Raw genomic sequence first — 16,159 nt, 5'->3', positions numbered from 1 at the left:
ACAGGTACCTAAGATAATTTGCTATCAAGGACTGATAGCTAGGACTTCTTTCAAAGTAAGCAGTAGTCAAGTGGGGATTTTCAGGTGCAAAGCAATAATTGATTGCTTTATTCAGTGTACACATAAATTTAAGCATTATAGGAGTTTTTAGCTTTCTTGTGGACATTTTGTGACTGGGAATTAGTGACTACTCTGGAGATTCAGCCCAAGTAATCAGTTCATAAAATATCGTAGGTTCACTGCTAGAGGAAAAAGTAGTTTATGCTTTTATTTTTAATTTTGTCTATCTATTAATCTATTTATCTATCTATCTATTGAATATATATATATCTATTGAATATATATATCTATATATATATATCTATTTATCTATCTATCTACATTGAATCTCTCCCAGCTGCTGACCTGCCATATAAGTGCTTTATTCTTCACGTGCTTAGGGAGATGACATTTTACATAGTGGCTTTCAAGCATATAATGTAGAATTACTGAAAATTGTTCATCATGCAGATGGCAGGTTTGTTTTTTTTTTTTTACTTCTTTTGTGATTTTTTTGTATTTTTTTTTAATGTTATTTCTGATTCATATCTTTTTCTTCAAATGTCACAAGGGAGAAAAAAACAATACAGCAGATATGCAAAATTTGCATGAGATTTCAACTTCACTTAAGAAAGAGATCCATTGGCATGAAAAGTCATTGTGATTAAAAGACATTGGATCTCTCCAAGTATTTTATTTGTCCCCTAAATATCTTACCTTCAAAAGAAATAAGTTAATGCATTTCTGATCCAGAAGACATGCTGTTTTATTAATTATTGTACAATTAATTGTTAGGTTAGATGATTATGTTCAATTAAGTATAATGAATGTAATTAATATAGATTCTGGTTTTAGGTGGTTGAATTAATAGTGCCATTAAGTGCTTCTATTATGAGGATACATATTGTTGTATCAGGAAACAGAATTTAAAATGAAAACAAGTTTCTTTAACTCATTCTATGTATTCAGAGTAGTTTACATTTCTGTAAATTGTCAAAACCCATATTAAAATGCATTCTAAGGTTTTGCAACATATCCTTTAAAATATTTCATTACAGCGTGGTTATAGAGTACTAGTCACAGTATGAGGACTGTAGTTAGTGCAAAGTATGGCAAATTTACTTCTTAAGCACCTTGTGTTCTGTTAGATACCTTCATGTGTCTCTTAAGCATAGAAAATGACCACTAAGCCACAGCAAAGGAAGTGGCTCTACTTAGAGGTTTCCTCCAGTTGGCTGTGTCTCTTTTGTTCCTGCTCTTCTGCTGAGAGCTGGCGGTGGGGTTGGAAAATTGTTTCTCATGGATTCACAGAGTTCACTTATGTTTCAGAGCTCCTGAGCCATCACACAAAGGAGAAGCTCTTGACAAACCAGCTCTGAAAGTTATTTAATTTATTTAACCATATTTAATTTAGATTACATTAGATTTTGCACTGCAACTATATGTTGACATACATGTTTTTTTTCAGGCTTTGTGTACTTTATGCACAGTGGAATATAGGAGTCTTGGATGTAATGTTGTCACTTCCCTCTGATGCAAGTGATATTCATAGGAAATATAACCCTACATTAATCCAGTGTCAGAGAATACCTTTAACAGATCGATCCTTCCAATAAATGCACTGATGATAGTCCTAGAGAGATCTGGCACAATACTGGCCCTTTCTATATTAAAAAGCAGTGTAGAACTTCTTTTATGAAAAAATAAAAAATAGTGGAGCATCCAAACACTTGATTTTCAGAACGTGCAAACTGTAATTTGAGGAGGTAACTATTTAGCTATGTTGAAACGGGTTATGAGTTTCAAGTCCTAAAGAATACCAAAGCCAAAAAAGAACATTTGTTTTCACATAGTGATTAGTCCTGCAAATAACATATAGTTCTGTTGTGGGAAAGGAGACCAAACAAAATTTAGACATTTTCCACATTTTTGTCATTTTTAAAAGAAGTATTTTGACTTTTTCTTCTCTATAGCTGATGGTACTGCATCTCTCACCACTACTACACTGAAGTAAATCCTAAATGCTTTAAAATTAAGTATAAAAATGACCTGTTACCATGCTGATATATGAGCTTTGGATTGAACAACATCTGTTCCAAATGTGCATTTTGTAAGGGAATATAGTTTCTTGTAGATTTACTTCAAAGTGACATTTGACTAGATTTTTTCGTGCTTTGCTATGTGAGATTGAAATTTCAGCCTCTACCAGACGGATTTTCCCACAGTTGTTACCAACTTGCAACACATTTCTGTGTTGTTGCTGCAGCTGTGGGTGTTCTGTAGCTGACTTGCTTAGATCTTAATGCAACCAGTTGGTTCAGTTTTTTTGTGTGAATCTGAGAAAGGACAAAAAGCAGTTGCTTTTTGCTTTTCCTACTTAGAGAAGATTGATGCATGAATGAGCCTCTAAAAGCAGTCCCTTCTCAAGTGAGCTTCTGCGAGAGGAGCTCTGTTTTGTCGTTTGTTTCTTTTGAAAGATGTGTAGTGTGAGCTAATCACTTTATTTGTATGAGCTCTTTTCATAGCAAAGACAGAAAGATATTACCCTAAAGCAACTATTCTACATTTTGGTGCTGCATCTGTTCCTTCTATATCCTTGGTCTCCCAGCAGAGATAATATTAGGTTTTTGTTTGGTTGGTTGGTTGGTTTACTTACTGTTGAGAAGCCCAGGACTATATGATAATGAAAAAAAAAAAAAAAAGAAAAAAAGAAAGAAAAAGAAACAGGGGGAAAAGAAAATGTATGGCCAAAAAGTTTAAATAATAGAGTGAAACTTTTCAATAGTGCACTATTTGTACAAAAATATTCTACTATAACCTGGGTAGCTGAACTGAAGGAAGGAAGCAGAGGTTCAAAGATGTATGTTTGCATATTTGCATGTTTGTATGTGCTGCTACTTCTGTTTCTCACCTCAGTCTGAGGGAGTTTCAGCACAGAGGTGAAGCTCAGCTTTATGGTTCACATCTTATATTAAGCAAAACTATGATAAAAAATAGTGAACAATCTCATTTAATGGAATACATTTCTCTGGCACAGCCTTGGTTTCATAAATGTTCGCTTCTTTGCCTGATTGGCTTCTGTTTGAAATAAGCCTGAAAGTTCTTCACAATATCAAATCCAGCCTAGATGATTTCATTAAAAACATGGTAAACTCATAGCTATAAGCAAAGACTTTTAAAGTTAGGGAGGAATGGGGAGAAATTATTATATTCCTATGCAAAATTAATAGCACAAAAATACTTAGTATAAAAACAAGGGACCCTACTTATGAAACCTATCTAAGCTGTTATCTTTCATGCACAAATGGAGTTTTATAACACTGGATGACAGGGATGCTTCTGTCTTTGTTTTTCTTCTGCCATATGAACCACAGGAAATGCAGAGTTCTCTTAATGACAGATGTAGATTTCTAAAATTTTTCCCCTTCAACTGTGCACACACATATATATATATATTATATATATATTTTTTTTTTCCTAAAGAAATTCTCTCTCCTTGTAGATTTGAAAGCAATTGTGGTGAACTTTTCAACAGTTTCTGTCTCCATTGCCAGTCCTTTGAACTTCACAATTGGGTTTTGCTCCTTTTTGGGTTTTGCAGAAATGGAACTGAAACACATCAGTTACCTTGCAAGTTGTAATTCTATATGATTTTCTCCCCAATTGAGATCTGAGACTTATGAAACTGTACCATTTACTGCTTTCATAAACTATCATATTAACTTTTTTGGAGGGTAGCGCTTAGGACCACAATGAAATCTGATCCAGTGGCACATGATGAAGATATGCATACACAGAGGAGTAAAACAAAGACAATAAACCCTGCTGCATCTTTGCTGATTTTGAAATGAAGTCCTACTGACCAGCTTAAAAAATGTTTGAGTTAAAAGCCACACAAGTTTGCATGGCTGAGGAAATGCTACAAAGTGAAGAACAGAAAAGAAATCAGAAGTAGTTTAATGACCCAAGTACTTGACACTAAGACATTGAAAGTAAAGCAAAATGCATTAAATCATGTTTGAGACAGGATTTTCTTTGAAAATACTTGGAGTGTCAGAAGGGGAGTCTGCGTTTTAAAGAACTTCCAGTTTGCCTTTGACACTGCCCCAATAAAATTAAAAAGCTTGTCTCTGCAATACAGCTTGGTTTCTACATTATCTTGTCACTTCTTCAGGTGGAGGATCTGTACAGGGGAGTTAGAGGAAGTCCCTTAGTGTCACTTTCAGGCACAAAACAAGATTTGTTCACTGTACATGTTTGGATGCTTGGAATTCATTTTCTGTCTTTACAGATTTGTGCTATCTATGATGGTGGAGACTATAGGCTGCAAAAAAACCTTGAAGAAGGTCTCCTATAGCAGCATGAAAGGTTAGTGTGTTCATCTGCCTGTTTCTACATCTATCTTTTATGATGTCAACTCCCTATGAACTGAGAAGAGATAAAAAAGAGATTTCATTAGAGAAAGGGGTGAAATAAGATGGCAGGTAGAAGAGGATAGGAAAAGCATACATTTGTATGCAGTGAAACTTCAGTATTAAAGGGTCACTGCAACCTTTAAAAGGGTGTTTTTAATAGCTTAGGCTCCTTACAATTCATCCAAAAAGAGATTTTTCAGAGGTGATCTACTGTACCCAAACCAGACTTTATTCAGGCTAGGGAAAGCAGCTCAAGAAGCTAAGCTAATGAACCAAGTTAATGTGCTCATTTTGAATCTGGAGAGTATTGGCTGTTTGGCTGCAATGCTGGGCCTGCTTCAGCAACAGAGCCAGCTGCTAGTGGTTTCCTGTTTCATCAGCAATGGCTATCAAAGTACTGATGTTCAGACAAATATTTCAAGCAGTGATATGGGCATCTCCTTTGTAGCTCCCCGGGCTGCTGCCCAGAGGCCATTTGTACATGACTGGAAAGATGAGGACTTGGCTCTGACTGGGCTGGTACCTTGACAGAAGGCTCTTGATCAACTGTTTATTTCCAGAGTCTTCCTGGGTAACTCTGAGTGTATTCCTCCTCTCATTAAAGTATAGCTACTTTCAATCTTGAGTCTAGGAGGAGAGAGGAAGCTGCATACTGACGTTAAAGTGCCCCTTTTTACTGTCTTGCCCTTCTTATCAAAAATGTCATTTAAAATTTAAATTATAACATTAGTGAATTCTTATTAAATTTAATATGGTTTAAATTAAAATAAAATTGCTAAAAACTTCAAGTTGCACAGAAAAAAAAAATGCATAATAAAAAATTAAAATTAGAAAAGTCCTCAGGGAAGAGGGCCATCATAACACTCTTTACTTTTCTTCTAACCAACACCTCCCAAATGGCTATATTGTATGCTGTCAAATTCTTTAAGAGCTCATGCACTTGAAAGAGGAAAAGAATTTTCTGTATGCCAATAACTGCAAAAACATGCAATTCTAAATGAAGAAATTCATGCATAAAGGTTCAATGGTTTGTTCAAAGGACAAATGAAGCTGGCATTAGTCACTATGTGTTGTTATGTGCATGGAGCTGGGCATATCTATATGGTGTTCGTATTCTGAAACAAATTGATTGTTAGACATATTTAACATGAACAGCTGGGAGTGAAATATTTTGTATTTTATATTTCTGTGAAAATCTGCATATCACAGACTTCTAGAATGCAAGCACATGATAATCCTTCTTCTTCAGAATTAGTCATAATGATTGTGAGGAGATATGAATTTTTACATTGCTCCTGTCCCTCTTCTGAGTTTCTGGTGGATAAGCTGATAGTTTCAGTTTCCAAGGATGACAGGCAAGCATTTCTTTTTATACTAATGGGTAACAGCAGTTGTTCTCTGGTAGCAATTATTATCTTCCACAGTATATAGAGGCTTGATGTGCCATTAACTAATCTTGAGGTGAAAACTTCATGACCTTTCATCTAAGGCTTTGAGTTTTTTAAAGAAAAATTCTCTAGCAATCCATTACAATGGAAAAATACTTCTTCAGTGTTCTGTGATGTGTTTTGATTACCAGTTATGACAGCATTAACATCAGTATAATTTTTTCAAAACAGATTTAAGGTTCTGCCTTTCAAATCCTACTCATTAAAAACAAACAAACAAAACAAAAACGAAAAAAACAAAGTATATATTAATTTGTGATGGGCTGTATCAAGACTGTGGGTAAACAGTTTGACGTGCATGCTTATGCCCCCAGAAAAATTACTTTTAAGCAGCATATGGAGTAAGCATGTACCCTCGAGTCAAAGTACTGAAAACTGTCATTGTTTAGTTCAAAAATACTCATTTCAATATATTTTCAATACCTTTCTTATTTCGTTAAGTGTTGTGGATTTGACTTTAAAGAAATACAGTGACAAAAAATTTCTCAGAAAGGGCAAGAAAGGGCAAGGTTTGGGGAATGTAATTCTTAAAGTTTATGAAACAAGATGAACACAGACAGTAACTTGAGGTCAGGAATTTTCAAAAGGCATTCAGAATTAGAAAAAGGATGAGTAATTAGAGAAGGGATGAGTAAGAGTTCTCAAAAGAGAGACTTATTTAATTCAGTAACATATGATAAAAGTTCTTTTTGGCATAAATGATGCTCATATAGCAGCCTCTGTACACTTAAAATTTAACTTTTTATTTTTACATTTATTTTTTTATTGTACTTGTATAGCAAACAGAACTAGTGCATAGATGGCTTTTGCTGGCCCAAACCAGAAGTCTGAGTCCAATAGCAGCGAGAAAAGCCTAGAGATTTCTTTTTAAAGCCAAGTCTTCAGTGTAAAATGGGGACAGAGAATAAGAAAGGTATTAAATATTGTGAATAAGAAGTAATAAATTTAGCAATAAACAAAAATGACCATTTTAATATTCACTAAAGTCAGTCAGTATTTTACAGAACTATAAAAGAGGAACTCTAGCCATCTAACATCTCTAGATACCTCCTAAAATCTGAATCACCAGTCATCTTCATACAACTTACTCTATGCTAATAGAAATGAAAATCTATAGCATGCTATACAACACTATTTATTAAACTGAGATGTGTGAGGAGGGTATAGAACTGGAGCTGCCACCACAGCAGGATTTTCCTGGAATCTGAAAATTACAGCTGGTTGTTTGCTGTTGGAAGCTGGGCACTGACCTATGTTTTTCTGAAGGTATTTCCTTGCACTTGGCACTGAGTTAGTCCTTTCTAGTTTGACCCTGCTCCATTAATCACAGTGTTATACCAGTCCTTCTGGGATTCTTATACAGACCTTACGCATTTTGTTTAGATTTTGTACCTTGGTGGCAATTATATACCCTGCATTCACCCAATGGAACTTGTAAAGCCTTGGATATGCTCAATACTGTTATGACAGCAGCACTCATCTCAGGTGTGCTATTTAAATTCCAGTCTATGCTTAACAGTGTGTATGGCAAATAATCAAGGGGTCCCTGAGCATTTCCAGATATTGGAATTATGGTATAATTTAATACTGTAACATAACCTCTTCTGGTAAGTGCTGCTTCTTCCTTCCTTTAAATATACTTGGATATTTAAATGTACCACCAGGAACCTCTTGTTTAAGTTTGTGGAAACACAGTCCAAACAAGTTCTGCTAGGAAATGCATCTCCTAGCTGAACTGTTGAGGGAAAAGACTCTTATTGTATGAATACAATGCTGTTCTCTTCAACAGACACATGAAGAATAACCATTACTTTCCAAGCACAGTATATTTCTTGATTTTAGGGAAGAGAGATAAGAAAAAAATGTGTTCCAATTGGTGACCCACAGACCTACTCCTGTGTAATTTTGCCCATCTTTCATCTTAACGCTAGTTAAGAAGTCCTTTCTTATATGAAACATATACAAGGGTTTTATTTTGTAAATACTCTTCATAACTTGTAAGCTTCCTTTCTCTTCCCTGCCACTCTTCCACTGCTAATAGCACTGAATTCAGTTTATTATTCTCTCATTTGAGGAGTTTTTTGATGAATAGGTGTTTTGCCAAAGAAATCTGAGATTTACCAATTTCACTGTTGATCCTTATACCTCTCCATTTCTTTACCCAAGAGAAGTAGGTAATGAGCTTTTATACAGAGAAGACAATTTGATAATTGCATCAAAATACTCATTACTCTAAAGACTACTTAAGAAAGTCTGATATTTGTAACTGTGTAAGAAGTCTAAAACTAGAATATGACCACTCATATTAAGCTCTATCACTGATAAATGCAAGTGATCTGGAATACCAATTTCATCCTCATCATCCTTAATCATTATGGCTGCTTAATTGATTCTTGTTATTTAAGTATCCTAACATTGGTTATCATCAGTTACTGTCTTGTTAATAACACCTTGTCTGATACACACTGACATCTGTGCAATCGAATTTTCTGCCTGTGTGTGAAATGCAAAGCAAGACAATGGTCTTTGATGAACGGGTTGAAACATCACTACTGAAAAAAATAACTTTGAGAAACTGGTTTTGTATCTTTAATAGCTCTTCTTTTGGGATGTTATAATGGGCAGAACAGAAGAAAAGTTTGCCTTAGCCTTTTCTGTTAATATCATTACATTTTACTTTTCTTTGCAGCGCTGGAGAATTGGTGGGTGCTGAATTCTTGGCCCATACCTTGAATATGAAAGATGCAAGTCTGAGAAAGCAAGTCTAGAACTGAAAATATCTCCCTGCAGTGCTGTGTGCTAAGAACAGAGATTTGGCACAAATTAGTTAGAAAAGATTTCCTGTGAAGTGGTGCTTTTCTGGCTCAAATACTTTCTTGCATAGTTTGCTTTTACTTTTTGACCTTTTTTCCTTAGCTTATATACTTTTACCTTCCTTACTGGACATAAAGAGAAAAGATAATTATCTTCACTCATACCAGATTGTGATAAATCAATATATGTTTGATAGGTACGTTTTGAGAAATGTCTTTTGAAAAATATATATATATATTTTTTTTTTTCTGCTTCGCTTGCACCTATTATCTAAGAATGCAAAAAATGTATTGAACCTGGAACTGGGAGGTATTTCCACTGGTGCCCTCCAGTGTACTATGGCTGTAAATTTACACATCAAAAAATACTTGAGGTCTAAATGAGTAAATTTTGGCCTTGACTACTGGCAGCTTTTCCTGAAGATAGAACATCACTATGAAATCTTGCAATGCAAGAACCAGAAATTTTAGTTTTATATCATTAGGAAAAAAAAAAAGCTTAAGTTTTCCATTAAACTGAAAGCATATGTTTCCATGTCTTGAAAAGTACGAGGTTTTTCGGGCAATTTTTAGAGAAAATTTTATATCACAAATGGAACCTTGAACAGTTGCAATCCTTTTACAATAAAGTCCCAAGTTAGGCCTAGAAAAATACAAGAAATATTCTGTGTTCTCTGATACCACTGTGTACGTTGCCATTACACATTACATTATGCTTCAAGAAATGACAGGAGTTGAATGGAAGGAGAAAACTGGGGGAGATAGAGATGGCAGACCATAAAAATTGTGCATGAAGTGAAAACTGAGTGACTGAGTTGGCTGAACAGGGAAATAATTTATCCTCTTAAACTAATCCATTAAATGACAAAAAAGAAGTAACTGTGGCTGAGGGCCATGAGGCTTTTCAGGCAGCATAGCTCCTATCACCTGTTTTATACTTTTCTCTATCCAGACTTTTAAGTATCTGGTGTAAAACAAAACATTTAAAAATGGTGTTCTATACATCCTAATACTGAAGTAAAACTAAAGGGTGGGTATTCTTGCAGTTATCTTGGCAGCTTTTCTTATTACAGCTCTGATTATTTTCACATTAGATGACTATTTCAAGAATGCACAGCAATGAGGAAGGGATAAATGGCTTGCTTTTCACATTCAATTGTAAGCCAAGATACTGAGGCAAAATTTTAAAACAACATCTTGAAAATTATACACCACTCCAAATTTGGAAGAGAGAAGGAGAATCTGGGTATTTTTGATTATTTTGTCAAAATAACAAATAATTGCTTTATTTTTTTAAGGAAATGTATACAACATGAATTAACCTTTGTGGCACATTTTATTCAATTCTGCTCTTCGTTGCATGTCAAAATTAAAATTACTTTGAACAAGTACTCTGTCATGAGTTAATGATCTAGATAACCTTAGTAAGAAGAGGTATCAGTTTAATAAAATTAAGCTGCCTATATTATCTGATCCTTGAATGATTAGAGGGAGGGTGCAGTTCCTACATAAACTAAAAGTGGAAAAAAAGTAGTTAAATGAAATCAACTTGTAGTTCACCTTAGAGAAAATATTTGTCAAAGTAGCATCAAAGGCTGCAGCAATGTCACGAAATGACACTGAGAAATTCCTCCAGAAAGAGAGATTATATTTAAAATGTCTTTTCTTTTCCCCTCCATGCCCTCTTTGAAATACTTTACTTACATAAAAGCTATAGATCTGTATTTCATTCCAGAGATGCACAGTCTGATGTCAATCAAAAGTTTCCATTTTATAGATTAGAAGTTGTGGGAGACAACACCTGTTTCCTTTCCTTCAGTACTTGTGAGGCTTCAGTTTCCTCGGCCTCTTTCAATCCTGTATTTTGGTTAAATAGAGCAAACACTTTATTTTTTTGCCCTCCTGCCCCTGGCAGGACTGGCTTTGTGCTGTAAATTGATCGTCGTCATGCCAGCACCCTCTCTTTTGGTCCGTGATTCTCTCTGAGTGCACATGTATAATTTTGTATGCTGCTGTAGAAAGCTCTGGAGTGGAGTTAATGCTTTATATAATTTTATGGCTTCCAAAGAGATGTTGTGCTGTGCACATATATTTTTATATACTGTGTGAAGATGACTAAAATTGTGTTTGCATTTTTTTCAGTACTCTTAAATGCTTAAGGTGGATATGAATGCCTTAAGTGCCCAGACTTCAGACAGCCTGTACCCAGTTAGCACCCTGAGCCACAGGAGTGGACACCAGGCAAGGCACTGTGTCTTGTGTCATGACAGCAAGTTACTTTTGGACCCTCTCCTATTCATTCTCAAAAGTGAGAAAAGCAGCATCTCCATGTGCACCAGAGGAAATTAAGGCACTGTCGCTGCCCCCACTTGAGTACTGCTTTTTTCCATCTGTCTGCTTTGGCCTTTCATCTGACCTCTTGTCCATGTGTGCATTCTTGACTACCTTCCTAACGCACAACCTAATTTCCAATTAGAGTCTCCAACCGTGTTTACTTGATTTCCTCAGCAGATCGTATTTTGATAGTTTGAGAATACCTGTGCTTGCAGCAATCTTAATTAAAGACAGATGAATGCAGCTGAATTCAGCAGTTTCAGTGAGAGCCACTTTCAATATGTGAAACTTTGTTTTGGCTCTACACAGAAGGACTGGTTTATTTTAATGCTTGTTAAAACTGAACTAAGACGAGTTCTAGGTGTTGGGCTCAGAACAAAGTAGTATTACAGGGAGAGGGGTAACAGTACAGTAGAGATTTTTCATTACTTTATGAAAATTTGTTTCAGGAAAATCCTTTTGAGGTTTATAAATGCCAGTTCAGAAGATTTTTTTCATACATAAATTCCCTAAAACACAAGCCCTACTTTTAAAAGAGCATGGTGGCTCTTTTGCTTTCTTAATAGATTTTGGGAACCTTGTATATGTATTTTTTATTCCTGTGACTTAACAGCTAGTCTAAAGCTGCCAGAATTTTGTGCCCAGTTTCAAATAACATTTCCGTTTTTAAGCTTTTTAATGTCTGGACTTAGCATTAACATTTTCATCGTGATTCCATAACACATTTCTTTTCAGAGTGGTGAAGTTTGAATTCTCATCCAGAAAGCCAGAAGGCTTGTGAGAACAGGTAAAATTTGTTTCTTGAAGTGACTAAATTTGCATTAGTTTGAAGGATTTTTTTAAACCCTTGTGCTTTAACCCAAATTCTGCTCTCATATTCAAACTTAGCCCATTCTAATTGGAATTTGTACCAGACAGGTGCGTTGCTATTTTTAACGTTGATATTTATGCATAAAACTCTTCCATTTTGTAAGATCTTAATTAAAGTATAGTTTAGATTAAAGCAGCTTTACCCTGTCCTGAGGCCACATATTGAAAAAAGAATAAATGGAAGCACCACTTTTCCCAGTCATTTTCTTTAAATGAAACTGATCTTCTAACTTTACTTAAAGATAATGCACTAAGTCTACAAGATTATTTTACCAAAGTGTTGTTCCTAGCCTTTCTTTATCTTTCCTTTCTTTTAATACAAGGAGTGACTTGTGTAGTTTCTCCCAGGAACGCTGCAGCTGTGTGATTTACATGTATACCTGTAGGGCTTCCTAACAGCCACTGACTGAAATGCACACAAATCCATAATGGCCTGAAATGAACTTGTTGAGCAGGGCATTAAATCACCTGAAAAGAGTTGTTTATGCAAGCTAGTAATGTACAGTATGTTGTTGGCTCTGGTTTTATGGAAATTATTGACATACTATCACGTATTATCCTGCCTTGTTTTATTGCACTGTGATTTTAGAGACATGTTAAAATAAGATGCAGATATGTTTTGTGCCTGTGATTGCTATAAGTATCTACCTGGCTGATAGCCAGTGAGCCTGTTAAACGTTAGTATGCTAAGCAAAGTGTAAATCACTGCATTTCTTTTCTTTTGGTGAAAGTAGGAATTGCACTATCACTTCCTTTTATCAAATTCACTTGAAAACTCTAGACTGACCTGCATTGCTTCTTGGCTACTAGTGAAATGCAAAATATGCACAGCTCTATATTATGCAGTATGTTGATACTGCCAGATTTCCTTCTCCGGAAGGAAAAAGGTAATTTTGTGATGATCTGAACTGAGGTGACTATCTTGCTTCCCATATCACTAGATCACCTAGAGCAGCATGGGGAGTTTTGTGGCTGAAGCACTCACAGGTAGATTATCAACTTCTAAATTATATCCTTACTTCTGAGAGCCTCAGGTGCCTTTGGAGACTTGATAATCAGCTATCTAACTTGAACTCCACTTACTGCCTTTAAAATGCTCTTTCCTTTCTAAAAAGGTTTTATAAGATAAGACTTGAGACAGAGATAAGAAACAGAGAGATATAAGGGCTTTAATTGGTTGCTGGTTCTGGTGTTCCATATTTCCATGTGTATTTATAATGAGGTCTCCACAGTCTTAGTAAGTATTGAGGGGAATATTTCCTCCTCGTACTCCCACTCTCTGTCAGAAAGCCACAGTATATTGACTACACAGAGCTGAAATGTGTAGTTTCATTTGATAAACTGACTGTTTAGGCAATAGTGCTCTCTCTGTAGATGGTTCAAAATTTTTGTCACTATAGGAGAGACCTGTAACTAAATACTGGCAAAGAGCTAGAGCTACAGTGGCTGCTACATCCCATAACTCTGGGATGCTGTATTACTTTTTGAAATTTGGACACCCAAGTTGCTACATAACCTCACATCATGCACTGGAAGGTGCCTAAGAGTGTGACACAGAGGTGCTGACAGGCTAGGTGGGAAGCTGTCTAAAGACATGAGAACCATTAAGAAAATCTGATGTAAGAACTCATAGTCCAGCTTCTCTGCACCCACCTCCACTGGAGTTTATCAACATTAAATTGTCTTTTGGACTTCATGCTAGATTATTTTCCTTTCAGACACTGAAAGAATCACATGCAGTCATGGTCTAATGTATCACTGGAATTTATTAAAAGTTCAGTCTTATTTGTTGCAGAATTTGAAAGTTTTTTGCTTCACTGTATTATCATAGAAAGACAGAATCATAGAATGATTTGGGTTATAAGGGACCTGAAAGACCATCTAGTTCCAACCCACCTGCCATGGGCCAGGGACTCATTCATCTAGACCACGTTGCTGAAAACCCCCATCCTATCTGACCTTGAATATCTCCAGTGGTGGGGCTTGTATAGTTTCTCTAGGCAACATGTGCCAGTGCCTCACTCCTCCCTCACTGAAAAATTTCTTATTAATGTCTAATCTAAATCTCCTCTCTTTTAGTTTAAAGCCACGACTCCTTGTCCTGTCACATCACTGCCCAATAAGGAGTCCATCTCCAGCTTTGTCAGCCTTCATGAGATGCTGGAAGGTACTATAAGGTCTCCTCACAGTCCTCCCTTCTCTAGATAGAACAACCCCATTCCATCATTACAATCTTGATTACTTCTTCTAAAGTCACTTTCTAAGCTAGGATGAAATTACTTAAACCAATCTTTGGGCTTTGAAAGCTATAGAGGATAGAAGAGGGAAAGAGAGCTGTCACCCAAGACACAAGTGAATCGGGTCAGTGCTGCAATTTATGGTTGAGGTTCAGCAGCAGGCATCTGAGAAAAGTTCTGAAACACAATACTCTGAGAAGCTGCTGTATGCCTTTGTTTCTTCACAGAAAGAATGTACTGTACCAAAGCATCTCACAGATGGCATCTTTCTACTTATCATGGCATTTACTCCTTATTGTTTGTCCATATTTATCTTTAGAGTGTAATTCTTAAATGCTTTTGTCTCTGAACTATATATTGGGATGTCCTGTAAATGCCTCCCTCTCCCTCTTGTTGGGATCTACTTGAGAAAAGTAGATTTTTTGGGTGACCAGACAGGTAGATGAGGGAAAGGCTGTTGATGTAGTCTACCTGGACTTCAGCAAGGCCTTTGACACGGTCTCCCACAGTATTCTCCTAAGGAAACTGGCAGCCCGTGGTGTGGACAGGTTCACTCTTCTCTGGGTGGAGAACTGGCTGGAGGGCCGTGCCCAGAGGGTAGTGGTTAATGGAGTTAAGTCCAGCTGGCGTCCTGTTACGAGTGGTGTCCCCCAAGGGTCAGTTTTGGGGCCCATCTTGTTTAATATCTTTATTGATGACCTAGACGAGGGAATTGAGTGTACCCTCAGTAAGTTTGCAGATGACACAAAGCTGGGAGGATGTGTCAAACTGCCTGAGGGTAGGGAGGCCCTTCAGAGGGATTTGGATAGGCTGAACAGCTGGGCTGAGCAAAATGGGATGAGGTTCAATAAGACCAAGTGCCGGGTCCTGCACTTTGGCCACAATAACCCCATGCAATGCTATAGGCTTGGGGCAGAATGGCTTGAAGAATGTAGAGAGGAAAAGGACCTGGGGGTGTTGGTTGATGCTCGGCTCAACATGAGCCGGCAGTGTGCCCAGGTGGCTAAGAAGGCCAACAGCATCCTGGCCTGTATTAGAAATAGTGTAGCCAGCAGGAGCAGGGAGGTGATCATCCCCCTGTACTCAGCTCTGGTACGGCCGCACCTTGAGTACTGTGTTCAGTTTTGGGCCCCTCACTACAAGAAGGACATTGAGGCCCTGGAGCGTGTTCAGAGAAGGGCAACAAAACTGGTGAGGGGCCTGGAGCACAAGTCTTATGAGGAGCGGCTGAGGGAGCTGGGATTGTTTAGTCTGGGGAAGAGGAGGCTCAGAGGAGACCTTATTGCACTCTACCACTTCCTGAAGGGGGGTTGTGGTGAGGAGGGGGTAGGCCTCTTCTCCCTGATAAGTAATGACAGGACGAGAGGGAATGGCCACAAGTTGCGCCAGGGAAGATTTAGATTAGACCTCAGGAAGCATTTCTTTTCTGAAAGAGTGGTCAGGCACTGGAATGGCCTGCCTAGGGAGGTGGTTGAGGCACCATCCCTAGCGCTGTTCAAGAAGCGTTTAGATGAGGTGCTAAAGGACTTAATTTAGTAGTTGGGTAGAGATAGTGATAGGAGGATGGTTGGACTAGATGATCTTATAGGTCCTTTCCAACCTTATGAACTTATGAACTTATGAAAATACTACCCAAGATTATTCACTTCCTCCTGGGTTTGTATCCAAGAGTCAAGGATGGGCTGAATCTGGACCTTTACTTTTAAACAGAGAAACATCAGATTATAAGAAAATTAAATGTAAATTCAATTCCAATCACAGCTGAACAGACGTGTTCCTCTCTGGCTTCTTCCTTCGAAGGGAGCTGGGGCTGAGCATTCAGTGTCCATAAACAACAACTTTCCCTGTGAATGGTGTCCTAGTTCTGTCTAAAACTGTCCTGGGGGACCTTGACAGCTCCTCTGAGTTCTCTTTATGGTTTCTCTTCATCTGTTCCCCTTTATCCAAATTCTTTTCATGATGCTCACTGTTGCAGATCCTGTTTTGATGGGTTATTTGAATAT

The 16,159-nt window shown here is 37.1% G+C and overlaps 1 long non-coding RNA gene across 1 annotated transcript; it reads left to right on the top strand.

The window, feature by feature from the left end:
• The first annotated feature begins 4,351 nt into the window (after positions 1-4,351).
• LOC136048555 (uncharacterized) lies at positions 4,352-10,904 on the top strand. Its single transcript, XR_010622189.1, has 3 exons — positions 4,352-4,407; positions 7,286-7,387; positions 10,858-10,904. It is a non-coding gene; the product is annotated as an uncharacterized LOC136048555 (long non-coding RNA).
• Positions 10,905-16,159: the final 5,255 nt, after the last annotated feature.

This window comes from Cyrtonyx montezumae, unplaced genomic scaffold (assembly GCF_038088225.1).
Source record: "Cyrtonyx montezumae isolate F1298 unplaced genomic scaffold, pur_monq_1.0 scaffold_2, whole genome shotgun sequence".
NCBI classification, from domain to species: domain Eukaryota; kingdom Metazoa; phylum Chordata; class Aves; order Galliformes; family Odontophoridae; genus Cyrtonyx; species Cyrtonyx montezumae.
This window is presented reverse-complemented; position numbering and strand designations above follow the sequence as displayed.